Genomic DNA, 18144 nt, shown 5'->3' with positions numbered 1-18144 from the left:
AATCCACAGAAGGTTAGATGAAGCTGAAGGTCCTGCATAGGACTTAGAACTCTGTAGCACAGAGATAATCTCTGGGAATGAATGAGCTCTCTGAGGAAGAAACATTCAGAGAATATCTTAGACATTCTGAAAAGCAGAATCCTGGATTAGGAAAGACAGAAGAGGCAAGTCATCACTCTGCCACCTACTAGTTTTGTTGGTGATCTTGGGCAAACAGTTCATCTCCCCTGGGCTTCAGATGTTGGGCAAACACTTCATATCCTCTGGGCTCTATGTATGAAATGAGGACAGAAGTACCAGTCTCAGCTGCTGCATGTGACATCATAGGGATCAAAACAAATGAGGTAGTGTAAGTGAAAATGCTTTGTAAATTACAGTGTGCTATATATATATTTAAGATGATGCTATCACCATTATTACTAGGTCACCATAAAGGTCATGATCCTAATATATTATAAAGCCAGAATAACTCAACAGTGCCATACTGGTACATGATAAGCCAATGGATTAGAAGGGAAGCTTCTACTATAGGTAGCTGTAAATGCAGGAATTTAGTGTAAGATAAAAGTAGTATCACATATAAGCAGGGGAAAGATGTAAAGTTCAATAAGAAGACTACTGGACAGGAAAAGAAAATGTAATTGGACTCACGTCTCATGGTTTACTGCAACACAAATTATAAAGGGATCAGATTTCAATGTAAAAATGAAATAATAAAAGTTCTGGAAAAAAACTGGAAGAAATCCTTTCTGACTAGAGTAGGAAAGGCCTTCATCACAATTCAAGAACTAGAGTAAATTCAACTTCATTTGTAAAAGCATCTTCAGCAGAAACAACCATAAGCAACATAAAAAAGACACCATTTTATACAATAGGCATAGACTCATCTTTCTAATATATAAATAGCTTTTGAAATCTATAAGAAAAAAAATGAGGGAAGGATGGTTCTTAAAGAAACAGATGGCTCCTAAGCATATAAAGAGAAGTTCAAATTCTCCCATTATAAAAGAATGCAACTTAAAACAAACCTGAGATATCAATCTTGACCTTTCAGAAGGGCAAAAATTCAAAAGTTTTAATATACACTCTGTAGATTAGAGTTGAGGACACTGTTACTTTCATATAATGCTGATAGAAGAAAACATTTTTAGGATCATTATGGAAAGCAGTTTGGCAGTATCTATCATAAATACAAATGCAAATAACCTTTGACCCAGCAATTCTTATTAGGAGTATTTATCCTGCAGATATGCTTAGGGATTTATAAAATGAATTATTATGCACAAGGTTATTCATACCAGCATAGTTTGTCAGAGTAAACTGCATCACATGAGGTTTATAAGGGCAAAATACAGAAAATCTATCAATAGAAGACTGGTTAAATAAATTATCACACACATCCATATACAGAAGCCAGAGGACAGAACGTGGAATCTTATTATGTATTTATATGGAAAGATCTCCAAGATAAAGTAAGTTTTAAAAAAACATTTGGGGGGCAGCCCCGGTGGCACAGCAGTTTAGCGCCGCCTGCGGCCCCGGGTTGTGATCCTGGAGACCCGGGATCGAGTCCCACGTCGGGCTCCCTGCATGGAGCCTGCTTCTCCCTCTGCCTGTGTCTCTGCCTCTCTCTCGCTCTCTCTGAATGAATAAATAAATAAATCTTAAAAAAAAAACATTTGGAAGAGTACATATAATGTGCTTCCTGTTATGTAAAATGGTGTGTGTGGGGGGGCCTATATTCATGTCTGATTGCGTGTGAATAAAGAAACCTGGAAAGATACATAAAACACCAAGAACAGTGGATGCCTGGTGGGGGGAGCAAATCTGGGAACTGGGAACACACAGAGGGGCCTGAGAGAGATTTACTGCTGAATCACCGATTATACCTTTTGATTTTTGAACCATGTGGACCTATTCAAAACATTAAATTTAATAACAAGATCAAAATAAAAAATACAAATTTCATGGGATACAGGGAGAACAGAATGGGTCAAGAGAAGAAAAAGCAAAGGAAAGAGACTTGTAAGAAGAGTCCTTAGGAAGGAATGCTCTTTATAGAAACAGGCCAGGTCGAGAGACACTTTGTATCCCATGTGCAGGAGTAGAGAGATTCAAGAATACATCTAAGAGAAAGAGAACAGAATTTTTCTGTCAATGTCCACAGTGGTTTTTCCAATATTGACAAATAGGAGAGAATAATGCAGTCAGCCAAAGTGGGAAAATTACTTCAGATCTTTCAGGGAGCCAGAAAAAAATATCTTTGGCCATCATTTCTGTGACCATAGTGGGTGAATTTCATGCAGCAGGCTCCCAAACTCCATGAAATAAATTTCTCCAAAGGAGTCTTTTGTAGTGCTTATTTAAGCTATCAGGAAAGTAAGGAGTCTTATATGACAAGAGTGTTTACATATTTAATTTTTGTGTAACATTAGAACCAGAAAAGCTCTCTCTTTAAGATGGGGAATATGTGACACATGCAGTTAATTTCCACATTAAATTACTGAATGAAAAATACACACATTATCCATTGTGACTCCAGGATTAGGTCAGGTCAAATTTTATTGCTTTTGGCCAATGGCTTTTGTAAGACTTACAAGGCTAAGAGCAGGTACAGTGTGATCTTTGGTATAAGTTATAGAGGTAAAATGAGGTTCTGAGTGAGAAAATACTTAGCATTTCAGAGGTAAGTTCATGAAAGTCATCATGAGACTAGCACATCCCCATGTTGATTTAGCTAGAACTTTATAAGATCACTTTAGCTCTGGTTTCTGAAACTGCCAAGGTTCATGTATCCGCCTAACAATAAATAACCAACCTTTTCTAGATTGATCTGTAATGGATGCTAATTTGAATTACCCCCAAGAAGTTTGCATAAAACCAAATAAACATGGCAAGGGAAAAAAAGGGGGGAGGAAATGTGGATGATTCCCTAGCTATGGTTCCAAAAATAAACATTTGTTGGATTAAAAGTGTCTAATAGTATCTGCCTTTAAATCTGGTCATGGGCTTGAAATCTAGAACGGGTTTAATTATTCTATTAGAGTAATAAAAATTTGTATCTGATAAAAACAATCTACCAAACATGACATTTTGAACAAAGTGCTATTCTTAGATTGGTTTATGTGAGAAATGTAGTAAAAGAGGTAGCAAAGTAACAATTGGAAATATTTATTGAGCTCTTACTATGGCCAAGCTAGTGTATGTTTATATGCATTATCCCATTTAATGCTTTCAACAATCTTATGAGGCAGGATCGATCCATTTCATTTTTTAGAATTTATTTTTTTAATTTTTTATTTATTTATGATAGTCACACAGAGAGAGAGAGAGAATGGCAGAGACACAGGCAGAGGGAGAAGCAGGCTCCATGCACCGGGGGCCGACGTGGGACTCGATCCAGGGTCTCCAGGATCACGCGCTGGGCCAAAGGCAGGCACTAAACCGCTGTGCCACCCAGGGATCCCCACTCCATTTTTTAGATGAGGAAAATTAAGAAGTGGCCCAAGCTAGTCAGTGATGAAGCCAGGATACATATTCCTCTAAAGGCATACCCATAACATCATTACTAAACTTCCATTTATATTAACACATGTTCAGGCTTTTATCGTCCTAGTCATGGGTCAGAGCTTGCTTATGATCAATAGATCCTTTGTATTTGATGGTGGCTTCTAAACCATAAACTTGACTTAAGGAGAATCCAGTCTGTCGCAGTTCAGAACTGCCAAAGTATCAGAGGACTAAATGTAAAACAGGAAATAATACAGAACACTCTTATGAAAAACTATTGGCTATAGTAACTGTAAACCATTTTGACTCCCTGTGCCTGTATCAGACATAATTTAGGCTGGAATAATCTTCAAGCCAGAGTTCAGCAAAATATCCAGATGCTTTCCTCAGTGACTGTGATGAGAGTTACTATTTTCAATATGAACTTTCTAGAAGAGCATTTTATAAAGCGTAAATAGTACATAATTTAAATTCCACATATTGGTTGGCCCATTGCAACATTCTGGATGTCTTTCTGAAAATTATCGTAACATTTTTATGAGTTTTATCTCCCCACGCATGTATGTTTGTTAACTATATTCCCTCCATTTATTTTCTTCAAGACATCTGGTTAAACCTGGGTTCCTATTATGCATTATCATAGATGTAAATTGCTAGTGGATTAGATAAAGGCACCTGTGAAAATTATGGGAGCCTTTATGTGGACCCATCAGGAATACTCTCATATTTTCCTAGTGGTGGAAGAAGACAGCAATCAATCAAATTCTTTATCTCCAAAACTACATTCAACTCACAGATCTTATGAAAAAGAAACAGAAGAGAGGATCAGAGATACCAAGGCTAGATTACTGGGTTAGCAAAAGGTTTCATTTCTGTTATCTACTTCAAAAATACTTATACCAGGGAAAAATAAAGAGGGAGCTAAATTTTGAGGTAGTGTATCATATTGGCAACCTTCCTGGTTATAAAAGTAACCAGGCCCTGAATGATCAGCATAGTGGATTCTGTGGAGTCCTCGCCTTTCAGACTGGGTTTGACCACAGGCATGAAAAATGACTAATAGCTGGGGGATGGGAGGAAGTCATGAGATCATGTTACTTAGAAATACAAAAAGGTAAACGCTCTTGGTAAACGCTCTTAAGAGGTTTTTTTTTTAAGTCCACATCTTAGAATTTGTGTCTCCATCCTATGAGATTCTAGAGAAACAGCTGGATTTCAATAATCTTAAAATCTCACTCAGAGACACAAGAATTTATAAGATGGAAGAGATCTAACTTTCCCTATTCTTCCCATTAAAAACAGCTAAAAACACTGGAGTGATTTTTCTGAAAAGCCAGCTCAAACAGACATTTTAAAAGACAGAACGGGTCTCATAAAATATGAAAATGTCCGGCTTTCAGTTGAAAATCATTCACAAGAGCAAGAACCAGGATAGTCTCAAACTGGGTGAAAGAAGACAATCAGCAGAGGCCAACCATAGGGAAAGAGGTGTTAGAATTTTCTGACCCAGTCAACAGACATGATAAAGACATTTCAACAGGCAATTTTACATGCAAGCTTGGAACACATGAAGAAATAAAATGCCTAAGCAAAGTAACGAAGTCATAGCAAGGAGAGAGAAAGCATGAAGAAAAACTAAATGTAAATGGTACGACTGAAAAACACAATAGCTGAAACACCAAGTCTCAGTGGATATGTCTAACAGTGGCATGGAGGGGGGAGAGGGGAGAAAATCAGTGAGCTAGAAGACAGAACAGTAAAAATTACCCAGTGTGAATAATAGAGAGAAAACAGGCTTAAAAAAAAAAAAATATATATATATATATATAAAATATATTGAGCATTAAGGACAAGAGGGATGATAACAAAAGATCTAACATTCCTGTCAGAGGAGTAGCAGGATGAGAGGAGGAAAAGGGTGGTACTGGAAAAGTACTTAAAGAAATGATGGCTGAAAAACGTCCCGATTGTTGAAAATGGCAGAAACCAATAGATTCAAATAGCTAGGCAAACCCCAAACAGGATCAACCAAAAGAACACCAAAACACAAAATCATCAAATGTGTAAAAACTAAAGACAAAGAAAAAAATTTTGGAATGCAACAAGAGAAAAACAACACCTGACCCACAGAAGAAAAACAATTCAAATGATAGCAGATTTCTCATCAGAAACTGTGGAGTTCAGCCAAAGTGGCACAATATTTTCCAAGAGTTGAAAGAAGAGAATTGTCAGCCCAGAATGCTACAGCCTGCAAAGTAACCTATCAAAGTGCAAGCATGATTTTTTTGTAGACATAGACAAGGCTTTTTTGAGTGTATATTGAAAGGCAAAGGAATTAAAACAGCTATAGTAATTCTAAAAAAGCAGAATATGGTGGAGGGAATTGGTCTACCCAATTCCAAGACTTTATTGCAGAGCTGTGATAATCAAGACCGTGTGGTATTGATGGAAGGATAGACACAAAGATCAGTGCAACAGGAGAGATCCCAGAATTTGAGCCACACAAATATGTCCAACTGATTTTTGACAAAAGCAATCCAGTTGCCAACACCTTTTTAACAAATGGTGTTGCAGCAATCAGATATATAGAGGCTAAACAAAACAAAACAAAACAAAAAAAACCTTTACCCTAAGTTTCAAAACTTATATAAAAATTGATACAAAGTGGATCATGGACTTAACTGTGGAAGGGAAAAGAAAAAATAAAAAAATATTTAATTTGTTAGTATTGGTGATCACTAGCAAGTTTCTCATTTTTTGTCTCTTAGTGTTATGTTCCTTATTTTAAAAACAAATATTTTCTTCAAATTTATGCAAAAAGCTTTATCCCTTTTATATGGGATGATTTCCATAAGTAATTATTATAAAACTACTGTGGGAATGTTGAAAATTTTAGAGGTTTCCATGGGGAAGAATAATTCATTTTTAAAAATATTTTTTTAATTCCAGTATAGTTACCATACAGTGTTATATTAGTTTCAGATGTACAATATAGTGATTCAACACTTCATACATCACCTGGTGCTCATCTCCAAAAGTGCACTCCTTCATCCCCATCCCCTATCTCCCCCAACTCGCCACCCACCTCCCCTATGGTAATCATCAGTGTGTTCCCTATAGTTGAGACTATTTCTTGCTTGGTCTCTCTTGTTTTTTTTTTTTCTTTTGCTCATTTGTTTTGTTTAGAATTCATTTTAAAGTCTTATGTACTTAAAAGCTTTTTCCTCATGGCATCTGAATAAATCCTGATCACTAACTGCTCCATGATGAGGAGAGCCTTACACAAGTTCATCAGCATCTCTTTTAAAAATGAAACTCACATAAGCCTTCATGACCCTGTTCCTCCTTGTTAAGCCAAGTTATCCCCACTTAACAAAATCATGACATTATTATGCCTATTTTTTTTCTAAAACTTGAGTTTAACAAGGGAAGAAAAGAACTATTTTTGAAATGCAAGCAATCACAATTCCCTTCCTCATTCATTTGAATTTTTTCACACGTCCCTCTACTTGTTAGCTGTGTGAACTTGAGCAAGTACTTACCCCCTGTGGCCTCAGTTTCTTCCTAAAATAGGAAGACAGTGTTTCTGCTGTTTTCAGAGTCATAAAATGGAGCCACAGTTACTTAAATAATATATAATTTAAAAATAAGAACGGACAGTACAATAAGCAGGAGAAAAGCCAGCCCAGTTTTGAGAGTTGAAGCCCCAAATGACAGACTTCCCATTTTCTTTGCCCTGAGAATAACATCTTCTTGTTATTACAGGGAATCTACTAGAATTCTCCAAAGTCTATATTATTTTCTTTCTCCAAGAAGTAGATCTTAACATGGTTTTGTTCCTGTAGGAGAAAGAGAACTTCATGGAGACTTCATCTTTCCTAGTGACTATTTCTGTGAATCGGAGTCTGTTCTTTTTGCTTTGTCAAAAGTTGGGAAGAGGGACTCTCATTTCTTTCAAATTCTATTTGAGTTGTTTTCACTTGGATAGTTCTAGCTACTTAACAGAAACAGTTTGCCAAAGCTTCCCCAGAATTTCCAAGTGAATTTATTTGGTTATTATTAAATGGTTTCTAGCAGTATCGTTTTAAATCTACCTTCTTTCCTGATCATTTTATTCTTCCATCTTTAAATAGTTAAATCTATTTGACACTGTGGTGGTAAATTCTTTGTTATTTGGTAAGGAATTAACGAAGATAAAGAATGTGTTTGTGTTGGTTTGATGTTCTTTGAGATCAGAGGATAAAGGTTTGGTTTTATGGATCTTTTGGTCATGTTGTCCAAGGAAAAGCATAGTTCATCTGGCCCAACCTATTCTTCTAGAACTGAAGAAACTGAGTCCCAGAAAGTTAAATGGACTTGCTCAAGGTCACAGAGCCAAGATGAAAATCCTAGGTTCACTATTAGTTCACTATTATATCCCCAGTAGCATATACTCCCCCAAGCAACACTCACCAGACAGACCTAAAGCCCAGGGAGGGGATTTCACAGGTTAATGAGTCTAGCCCATTATCTGAGCAATTTATAGAACTATGGTTCTATGATATAACTATGAGGGAATATAATATGAGGAGCCCTAGAAAACCCTGCCATCTTAAAGTAGCTCTAGCTCCCATTCAGCAACTGAACATTCAGCCTCTGCTGTGTGAGTGGCCTCACACCAGTGCTCAGAGGGAGAAGCAGGCTCCATGCAGGGAGCCTGACATGGGACTCGATCCCGGGTCTCCAGGATCAGGCCATGGGCTGAAGGCGGCGCTAAACCACTGAGCCACCCGGGCTGCCCCAGTATCTTTCATTTTTTTTTTTTTTTTTTTTTAGTATCTTTAATTTTTAATTAGAAGTTCAGCTCTCCCTAATTTTGAGTTTTGGTAATGGGAGAATGGAGGGGGCAATTTTAGAAGGCTGACATTGTGGGGCAAGTGAGTAGGTTTATTTAGAGGAATGGGATGGCTCATTAAGAGCATGTAGACAGTGCTCCGGGGTGAAGGCCATAACAGGAGAGAGAACCAAACAGAGACAGTTAGAAAGCCTGCAGGACAACTGTATTGCTTCACAATCTTTATCCTCTCCTTCATGTGATGCATGTTCAATGAATAGGGCACAACACCGAGAAAATGGCACTCGGGCTCTAGAATGCTGGTCCTAAACCGCTTTGGTATCATTCTCCTTTTGAAAAGTTTGTAGCCACAGTGGCTCTGCCTGCCCAAGGAAAACACAAGTTTAAATTTCAAGGTCTTTGTAAACACTGTGAAGCTAAGCCTTAGATTTTGCAGAGGTCCGTGAACTCCAGGTTAAGGATCCCACGGTCAGTTAATATTAGCAGACCCTTCTAAAGTCTGCAAAGTATTTTCCATGTCGTAGTTTTAACGAACCAATTAGCTAGGTACTCTCTCATTTTACCCATGAAGAAACAGAATGTCCTCCTGGGAGGTCAGAGTATATTCTCTATTTTGTCCATATGGAAAATATCTGGAAGAAGAGTCAAAAACAGGTATCAGTAGTGGCCTGTGGGAAGCAAGCTAAGAGGGACTATAACCTTTTAAAGGATTAGATTTTTTTTTTCCATGCTGTAATGCCACTTGTTTTTTTTAAAAGAAAGGTATTAGATGTGCTACATTTTTTTTCTTTTTAAGATTTTATTTATTTATTCATTAGAAACACAGAGAGAGAGAGAGAGAGAGAGAGAGAGACATAGGTAGAGGGAGAAGCAGGCTCCCCCCAGGGAACCTGATGCAGGACTCAATCCGAGGATCTCAGGATCACGCCCTGAGACGAAGTAAGATGCTCAACCACTGAGCCACCCAGGCATCCCCAGATCTGCTACTTTCAAACACATTTTTTCCATCCCTTTATATGGGTGAAATGACTGGTACATGTAGAAAAGTCAGAGATTTCCAATGTCTTCCGAAAAGGAAATCTTTTTATGCATATTTCTAGGTCAGTTATCTCCTAATACTAGTCAGATAATTTATGGATAAATTATACATTTTAAACATAAGTTTTGGGATGCCTGGGTGGCTCAGTGGTTTGGCACCTGCCTTCCGCCCAGGGCGTGATCCCAGAGTTCCGGGATCGAGTCTCACATCGGGCTCCCTGTGTGGAGCCTGCTTCTCCCTCTGCCTGTGTCTCTGGCTCTCTCTCTCTGTGTCTGTGTCTCTCATGAATAAATAAATAAAATCTTTTTTAAAAAGTAAGTTTTGGGGGGCACCTGGGTTCTCAGTTAGTTAAGCAACCCACTCTTGATTTTGGTTAGAGTCGTAATTTCAGATCATGGGATCGAGCCCCACCTCATCTCTCTCACCCCCTCCCCCACACTCATTCTTTCTCTTGCTCTCTCTAAAAATAAACATATCAATCTTTTAAAAAAATAATAATACTGAAATAAACTTTCACGTCTCAATTTCCAGTGCCAGGCAGCATTTAGCCTCTTCCCTGACATACACACACATTTTCAACATCTTGTATGAGACTAAAATTTTTAGGTAATTACCTAATCAGTATCTAACATTTACAAATGCTTTTTTAAAAAAACTGAAGTATAATTAACACACAGTGTAAGTAAGATTAATTTCAGGGGCACATAGTTTCAGTGATCCAATGATCCTATACATTTCTCAGTGTTCATCACCAGAAGTGTGCTCTTTATCCCCTTCACCCACTTCCCCCATCCCCCATCCACCTCCCCACTGGCAACCATCAGCTTGTTCTCTGTAGTTAGGAGTCTGTTTTTTATTTGTCTCCTTTTTATTTTGTTTGTTTTAAAAATCAAAACCCTGAAGCCTGAGGTGTGCTCATCACTTTTCTATTTTGAGGCTTAATGAAATAAAAAAAATGGTAAGGGCATTTATAAACAGGTGAAGCTGATACACCTTGATGTGAGAACTTAACCATTCAAAATAATTTGAAATCAGTTACTGAGTAGTGACCCCTGAGATGCTAGAAACCCTCCATTTCAGCCATGACCACCTCCAGTAGGTTTTTTTTTTTAGTTTCTGTTATAAATGGAAGAATCTATTTCCATAAGAGGGTCAGCCAAAGCCTGTAATTATTTTTAGCTTCTGCCTGAACTCTAGCTTTTGCTTTCATTTACTGCCGGAGCTCAGTGGCATGTCTGGTGTTACAAAAATGAACTTCAAAGCAGAGCCCTCCACCAGGTTTTCTGCGATGGAAGAGACTGTGCTCTGGGTCTGGAACTTCAGCTGACGGGTCCCCAAAGTCCCGGATCTGACCTAGCAGGGTGGAAGCCACAGTGGCTCATGTGGCACAGCTCTGAGGGTCTGCTGTCAGCATGGCTGCTGTCCGATGATGAGATTCAAGGATTTGTCAACACTATCTAGCAATTACTCTGAGGAGATTCATCTTGATAACTGAGTTGAAGTTAAAAAAGAAGAAAGAATCATGTGGAAAGGTCACTGTTCTCAGGTATGGCAGACCTACACAGGAAATCTAAGTTACTATGTACAATGTTGGTGGTGAATGAGCTGGGCAGACCACCCCAGATATTATAAAATCATAGGCTCTATAGAAAACAAAAAGGTTTAGGGCCATTTGTCACACAGGCATGTGGTATCTATAGGAATGGAAGTCCAAAATTGCACAGGTGGGTTGTGATACCTGTGCCTACCAGCCATCAGGAAGTCACCAGAACACTTTAAAGAATCAGCTCCCTTACTTGAAATAGAAGAGTAAGAACTAACCTAACAGAGCTTGTAAGGTTTAAATGTTTTTCGTGACCTTTCTTACATCAACACTGGTCACAGATTAAATCATGAAGTGATCGTGTCATTCTTCTGCTCATGAATCTTCACTGGATCCCATGAGATAAAAACCAATTCTCAGCACTGCATTAAAGACTTTCACATGTGAAAGTGAGGCCCATCCCTCAGCCCCTGGGGGCATGCCACGTTCCTCTGCTTCAAACCATCCCTTCTTTACCCTATCATGCCCACTCTCTCAACCCTCAGTCTCCCTCCCTGGAATGCTCTCCTCACTGTGGTAAAATCCTACCCAATCTTTGAAACCCAGACCAGGGGCACCTGGGTGGCTCAGTGATTGAGCATCTGCCTTTGGCTCAGGTCATGATCCTGGGGGTCCCATGATTGAGTCCTGCACTGGGTTCTCGGCATGGAGTCTGCTTCTCCCTCTGCCTGTGTCTCTCATGAGTAAATAAATAAAATCTTTAAAAAAAAAAAAAGAAAAAAAAATGAAACCCAGACCAGACATCACCTTCCCTTGTCCTATCCCTTTCCCAATTGTGTTAGTCCTTAGAGCCTGAATACCACCTTGCTCACCTGCCTGTGACAGGGAGCATCTTGTCCTACTATAACCACCTATATCTTTATCCATTTGCCTGAGGGTCTGAGTCCCAATGCAGGGAAGATGTCTTATTCATGCTCACATACCTGTCACCCACCAGCATATGCCTTCCAGTCTTAAAGATGCACAGAAAAGTGTTGGCTCCTGTGTGGAAATGTGACTGCATGAAGGTGTTTTGAAGTTGTAAAGTGTCACTAAAGTGCAGTATGCTCATGAAGGTCAAGAACCTGAGCCACCTAAGAAATGGTCCCAGAGATTTGCACTTGAAGGAGTATCAAAACCCTTCAAAATCTAAATGCTACATGTTTTTCCAGGGCCCTACAGGGAAGTGGGTGAGTGTGCTGGGGGCGAGCCCCTTGGAGTGCCAAAGGCACAATGCCCTACCTCTAACTGTGGAATGAAGCTAGTCTGTGGAACTGTACCTTCATCTGACAGCTAACTGAAGATTCAGAAGGATCACCTGTCAGACTTTCTCAAAATCCAAACTTAGGAACTGGGGCACCTCTGTAATTCCTTCTTGGCAGCCACTGTTTTCCTTACCTTGCGGACATGTGGAAACACTGAACTGGGAGGGAAAAAGGCACTGGATTTTGAGCCCAGACAGACCTGGATTCAAAATGTCCCCCTCCCCTTCATTCTTAGTGTGTGGCCTTGGATAGGACACGCAACCTTGCAGAGCTGATGACCTGGTCTCTACAAGGAGAAAAATGTGAAGGAAAGTATCGCAAACTGAGAATGCTATGAAACTATAAGATGTTCTTCCTGTGATGAGAAGTAGACAAGTACCAGCCACAACTGACTTTCCTGTGTTCCTTCTTCCTCTCTTTCTCTCACCTGGACTCCTCAGAGAGGAACACCATGTGAACAAACATCTCACTGGGCTTGGGTCTGATTTTGCGTAGAAGAGTGTTTGCTCCAGTCACTAATAAGGCTGACTGAAGGGACACCTTTGTGGGGGAAAAGCAGCCCCTGTGGTAATAGCATTTCTTTGATCTCTTGCCACCAAGTGTTGTTTTGAAAGTTATTTAAGGATGAAAGCCTCCTCCCAAAAATCTACTGTCAGAGGGGATTCCTGCTCATCTCAAAACCAATCGACTCTGTTTTGCATGTGTAAACTGAGATGATGACCGCTTCATAAATACAAAATGAGCAATGAGAGGTCAGTGTTTTTATTACTGTTTGCAGTGGAGCTCTGAGTAAAGCTGAGACCAGTTACATACACCTGCCAAGGGAACATGATTTCTGATATGTCCATGATATTTGATTTGGACATTTAAAAATATACACTGTTGTTAATAGCTCTTAGTTAAAAATAGCTGAACTCCAGTATTCATGATTCCTATAAGAGCTGGAGATGCCAAGTCTTTGGGTTTACATAAAAATTTAGCTCACAGATGCCTCAATGAATAGGAAAAGGTGTCTCTTGGTGGCTAACAGGAAGTCAAGCAGTTTCTTCCTCTTCACAAAGCATGAAAATAGCACCAACCCTGAGCTGGCATTCCATTTACATGGATCATGGCATGATCCATGGCATAATCTTTCTGGTCTTCCTAGTTATAGCCTTACCCACTCCAGTTTTTCTCCCACAGGCTACAAGAATGATCTTTCTAAAATGCTTTCTATCCATGGCTCCACAATACCTTCAAGATATGTTAGTATGATGAGTTCTTGCCTCTCTGTCAAATCTCTTCTCTGATTAAGGTCACAATCCTCTCCCACTTCACCTCTTCTCCTGTTCCCTGTAATTGCCCTGCAATCCCCTGACCACACTATGAATCTGTGCCTTTGCTCACACTGCAACCTCTACCTGGAATGCCTCTGACCACTCTCTTCCCTCGGCAGACCTATACTCTCAGGAGCCAGCTTGTCCAGTAAGCCGTCCCTAGCCACCCTGTCCCCAGATTGCCGAGGGAGATCCCACTCTGAGCCTGCCTCTCTCCTAATACTCATCACATTGCATTAGAACCTTGTAGTGACTCATGCATCACTCCCATTGGAATGCCACTGCCTTAAGGGCTAGGATCAAACTTTACTCATAATCCCATCCCCATTACTTTACATCAGCTGGTTCCTACTAGGGAGTCAGTAAAAGTGTGATAAATGAATCCACCAAACAGCACTAAATGAAAAGTTGGATTTGATTTCATATCTCAAATATGCCAGCAATGAGCTTGGTGTTGGATACTGGGCCAACAGATAGAAAATGCAATAAATTCAGCTATATTTACTAAACCCTACTATGTGTATTTTACTCTAGTGAGTCTACATAATTCTTTTTCTCAGTTTATGGGCCAGTACCTTGCTCCTAAGATTTAAATATTGCCAGTGACTTCCCTGCCCCATCTTGTTACCTTAGAATAAGAAAAAAGACTTTTCAAAATCTGAAACTCTAAGAACTCCTTACTTTCATCTTCCCCACAGTGGATGACCTCTGTTGAATGTTTGCAAAATAGCTGTCTTGTTCTTCCTTTGTAACTGTGAATGTGACAAGAGTCTTCTTTATTAAATCAATTATTGCATTTATTCATTTAAGACATCTTTATTAGGAATCTACTATGTGCCAGTTGCTCCCGTGGACCAAGATAAAAGGCATGGGTAAATCTCCCCAATATACAGATGAGCTGGAAAATATTCAACAGTATACATTTTAGGTTCAGACTACTGACTCAAATATGTTTTGTAAATGCTAAAAATTTAGGTATGTCCCATATAAGTAGAAATGTAGAACCAAAACGCAACATACAAAACTAAGACAACTATAGAACTACCCCCAAGAAAAGTAATTAGGCCCTTTAAATAGCTCAAGCTAGGATATACATTGTGCATAATGATATGTAATGTTTTCATAGGGATCTTGGGAGAAAAATAGATCTATGTTGCTTACAATATGAAGGGTTTTCTTTGACTCCCTGAAGCCCATTTGGAATTCCTGGTCCCCAAGTAAAGAACCCCCAAATGAGCATACTGAAGTTTGTACCCTCAACATCAGCCATTCTGGTCATCTACACAGAAAGAGAAGCTGAGAATGGGAATGGAATACAGGGCTCTTTGTCTCTCTGGGAAACTCTGGAAGGCTTATGACTGGCTTGATGGGGAAAAAAAAATCTAATGATTGGATTTTTCAGGGTCAATAAGACACCTTGTTGAGTAATCTACTGTAGAATGTCAAAACAAATACAGAAGTGAAGCACCCCAAACAGTACATTCCCCTTGGTGAGACAAAGGGAGGAAGACTGTGGCTGACTGTTCCCAAGGTGGTCTTGTCCATTCTTATTTATTTCTGTTCTCCCACAAATTCCTTTGGATCCTGGAGAACCACTCCTGTTCTGCATTTGATTTGTTCCAAGGTCATCCATCTTCTCTCTCACCTTGGCCTAAGTGTCTCTAGCCAGAAGAGAAGCAGGATTGGGGTGGGCGGAAAAGGCTAACATAGAGAAGAGATGGAGGAAGATTTGGCACCAGTGAAGTTAAATAACATGAACCAGGCTCAAATTATATGCCAGCAATTTATATGGGTCTTCTGAGACTGTTTACGCTGCTGTTGGCGTGTGTGTATGTGTGTGTGTGTGTGTTTTAATCAGTACCTATCTTGGCCACCACAGCCACATGTAACTGACATGAAAATACAGAACACCTTCATGAGATTCACAATCCCCAGCCTCAGTATAATCCTGTTCTGCTCAGTGGTTACTGGCCCCAACTCTCTCGCCCCCTTGAAACCACAACAAGGAAATCAGAGTATGAGAGACAATGCTGGCCCTTGGGAAAAGGAAACACAGGCACCAACCAGGAGCCTGTCTCAGGTTCCTTCAATAGAAGTCAAATATTCCAAATACTTTCTGCAAGCTTTTCACAGTTGGTACTTTCTCTTGCCGAAAAGACCTCAACATAGCTGTTAGTCCATTCATCCCTTTGTCTTATGGGCTTGGGAAGCAGACAAGACAGGGTGTTCAAGTCCAGACTCTGCACTGACAAGTTGTGTGGTCCTGAGCCAGTTGTTTAAAAGTTCAAGTTCCTCAGCTGTACAATGAGAAAATCATTACCTACCATGTGGGATAGCTAAGAGGATAAAGTGAAATATTTAGGAGTGAAGCACAGTTCCCCAATAGATATTAACAGATGGTCTTCACAGGATCCTCTAAAGATCCCTAAGCTTTAGCTTCCTATAAACCATTACCTGTTTTTGTTTAATTCAGGATTTCCTTCTTATCTTTTTTGGGGTCACATTTTACACACACCATATTTTAAAGGTAACCTATTACCTTAAAAAAATAATAGTAATTAGGCAATTTTCTTAGGAAAAACTGCCAGCCTCACTCTTGGTCAATGGTTCTTTCCCATCATCAGAAAACACCTACCCTAACTCTGCATCAGCTGAAAACATCCTCTCCTGGACACTTGATATAATTATAGCCTGAGGAATATTCTGGAATCCACGGCCCCTCCTTAAAATGTGCTATCAAACAGTGCAGTGTGGATGAAGTGAAAAAGATGCTACACATGTTTTATTGTTTCTTGGGGTCCTGCTGACAGCAAGTGTTTTGTCACTTCATCCCAGGAGGAAGAGAAAGTGACTGGCATTTTATTCGGTCAGTAGCTATTTTTGGAACTGTTACTCCATACAAGGCACAAAGTGGGCCACTGTGGGGGATGCAGAAATGAGTCAGACACAGTGTCTTCCTTGAAGAATTTACAGGGAAGATAAAATGTTCATTTCACATTTTTTTTTGGGGGGGGCAATGCCTACAATGTGCATATCCTTTTGTAGGCCCAGGGGATACGGTGAGGAAAAGCCGACCAGCTTATGTAGCTCACATTTTCTTGGGTAAGCAGGTAAGCTAATAAATACTTTCAAATTAAGATAATGTGATAAATGCTAAAACCAAAAGAACAGAGGATAATGTATGAGAGTGAGGTGCAGGATGAACTTGGTAGAAATAACTTGGGAAGAGTGTGTGGACTAAGGAAAATGTATAAAATAACAGGTCAGGGAGTTTCACAGAAGCTGACAGGAGTCAGATCATGACTCTTGTGGACTAGCGGTCTGTACATTCTTCCTACAAAGTGTCAGAGCAGTAAACATGTTAGGCTTTATGGGCCACGTGGTCTGTATTGCAACTGTTCAATTCTACCATTGAGACGATATGCAAAATAATGAGTTGGGGTGTGTTCCAATACACTTTTATTTATGGTCAGTAAGACATGAATTTCACATTATTTTCAAGTTACAAAATATTTCAATTTTTTTTTTTCTCAGCACAGAAACTATTCTTAGGTCACAGGCTGTACAGAAACAGGCAGGAGACTGGATTTGGCCTGCAGGTCTGTTTGCCCATCCCTGTTACAGATTCCATTAAGGAGTTAGGATTTTATTCCAAGTGCACTTATGATGTTCAAGTGAAGCAAAGTATTGTGATATGTTCATGCTTTGAAAAGACTGTTCTGGCTTCCGTGGATTAATAAGGGGTATGCACAGAGACAGAGAAACCAGTTGAGCTCTCAAACTGTCTCAAACAGAGTGCCAATGTGACAAGAGTTCCAATATTGGAGTTAAAAGAAATTAAAAGGCCAACTTGAAATATGTTGTACAGGCAGAGTTGAAAATACATGAAATCATTATAATACAAAATAGAGAGTATTCATGCCAGGAAGAATGATAGATACAATTACTGTTGGAAATCAGACAGAGTGAGCTCATGTTGAAGGAGCCTGAGCCTCTCACTTGGGTAGTTTTTTGACAAGAGGAGATGGGAGAGACATCAGGCTGGAAAGATGACTTTGTTTCCTGAGAGAGCATGGTGATGGGAAAGGAACTTTGGTCTGAGACAGACCCAAACACTCCAAACCTCCTGTCTTCATCTGTAAACTCATTTTAAATAGTAAACTCCGGGATCCCTGGGTGGCGCAGCGGTTTGGCGCCTGCCTTTGGCCCAGGGCGCGATCCTGGAGACCCGGGATCGAATCCCACATCGGGCTCCCGGTGCATGGAGCCTGCTTCTCCCTCTGCCTGTGTCTCTGTGCCTCTCTCTCTCTCTGTGACTATCATAAATAAATAAAAATTAAAAAAAATAAAATAAAATAAATAGTAAACTCCTTGAGGCCAGGGACCATGTCACTTACCTCTCCGTATCCCTGTAACCTAGCTGGTCCGTAATCTAACATGGATTCAGTAAGTATGTACTGTCCTACACTATACTACAATATATGCTGGCTGTTTATATACACAATTAATGTCCTCCTCGAGCCAACAGTATCAAAGATAATAGCACTAATAGTGCTCCACAGGGACAGTGTTTGGTGGTGCAAGAGATGAAACAGAGA

General features: G+C 39.7%; 1 protein-coding gene and 1 pseudogene across 3 annotated transcripts in view; one reads left to right on the top strand and one right to left on the bottom strand.

Annotated features, from left to right (window-relative positions):
* Positions 1–18144, top strand: part of ANKFN1 (ankyrin repeat and fibronectin type III domain containing 1) — a 379429-nt gene that overhangs the window by 274491 nt on the left and 86794 nt on the right. The window lies entirely within an intron of this gene.
* LOC140606470 (uncharacterized) overlaps positions 1–18144 on the bottom strand; it is a 64942-nt pseudogene that overhangs the window by 2331 nt on the left and 44467 nt on the right.

This window comes from Canis lupus, chromosome 16, assembly GCF_048164855.1.
Source record: "Canis lupus baileyi chromosome 16, mCanLup2.hap1, whole genome shotgun sequence".
In the NCBI taxonomy this organism is placed as follows: Eukaryota; Metazoa; Chordata; class Mammalia; order Carnivora; family Canidae; genus Canis; species Canis lupus.
Note: the sequence above shows the minus strand (reverse complement) of the source record. Positions and strands in the feature narration are given on the sequence as shown.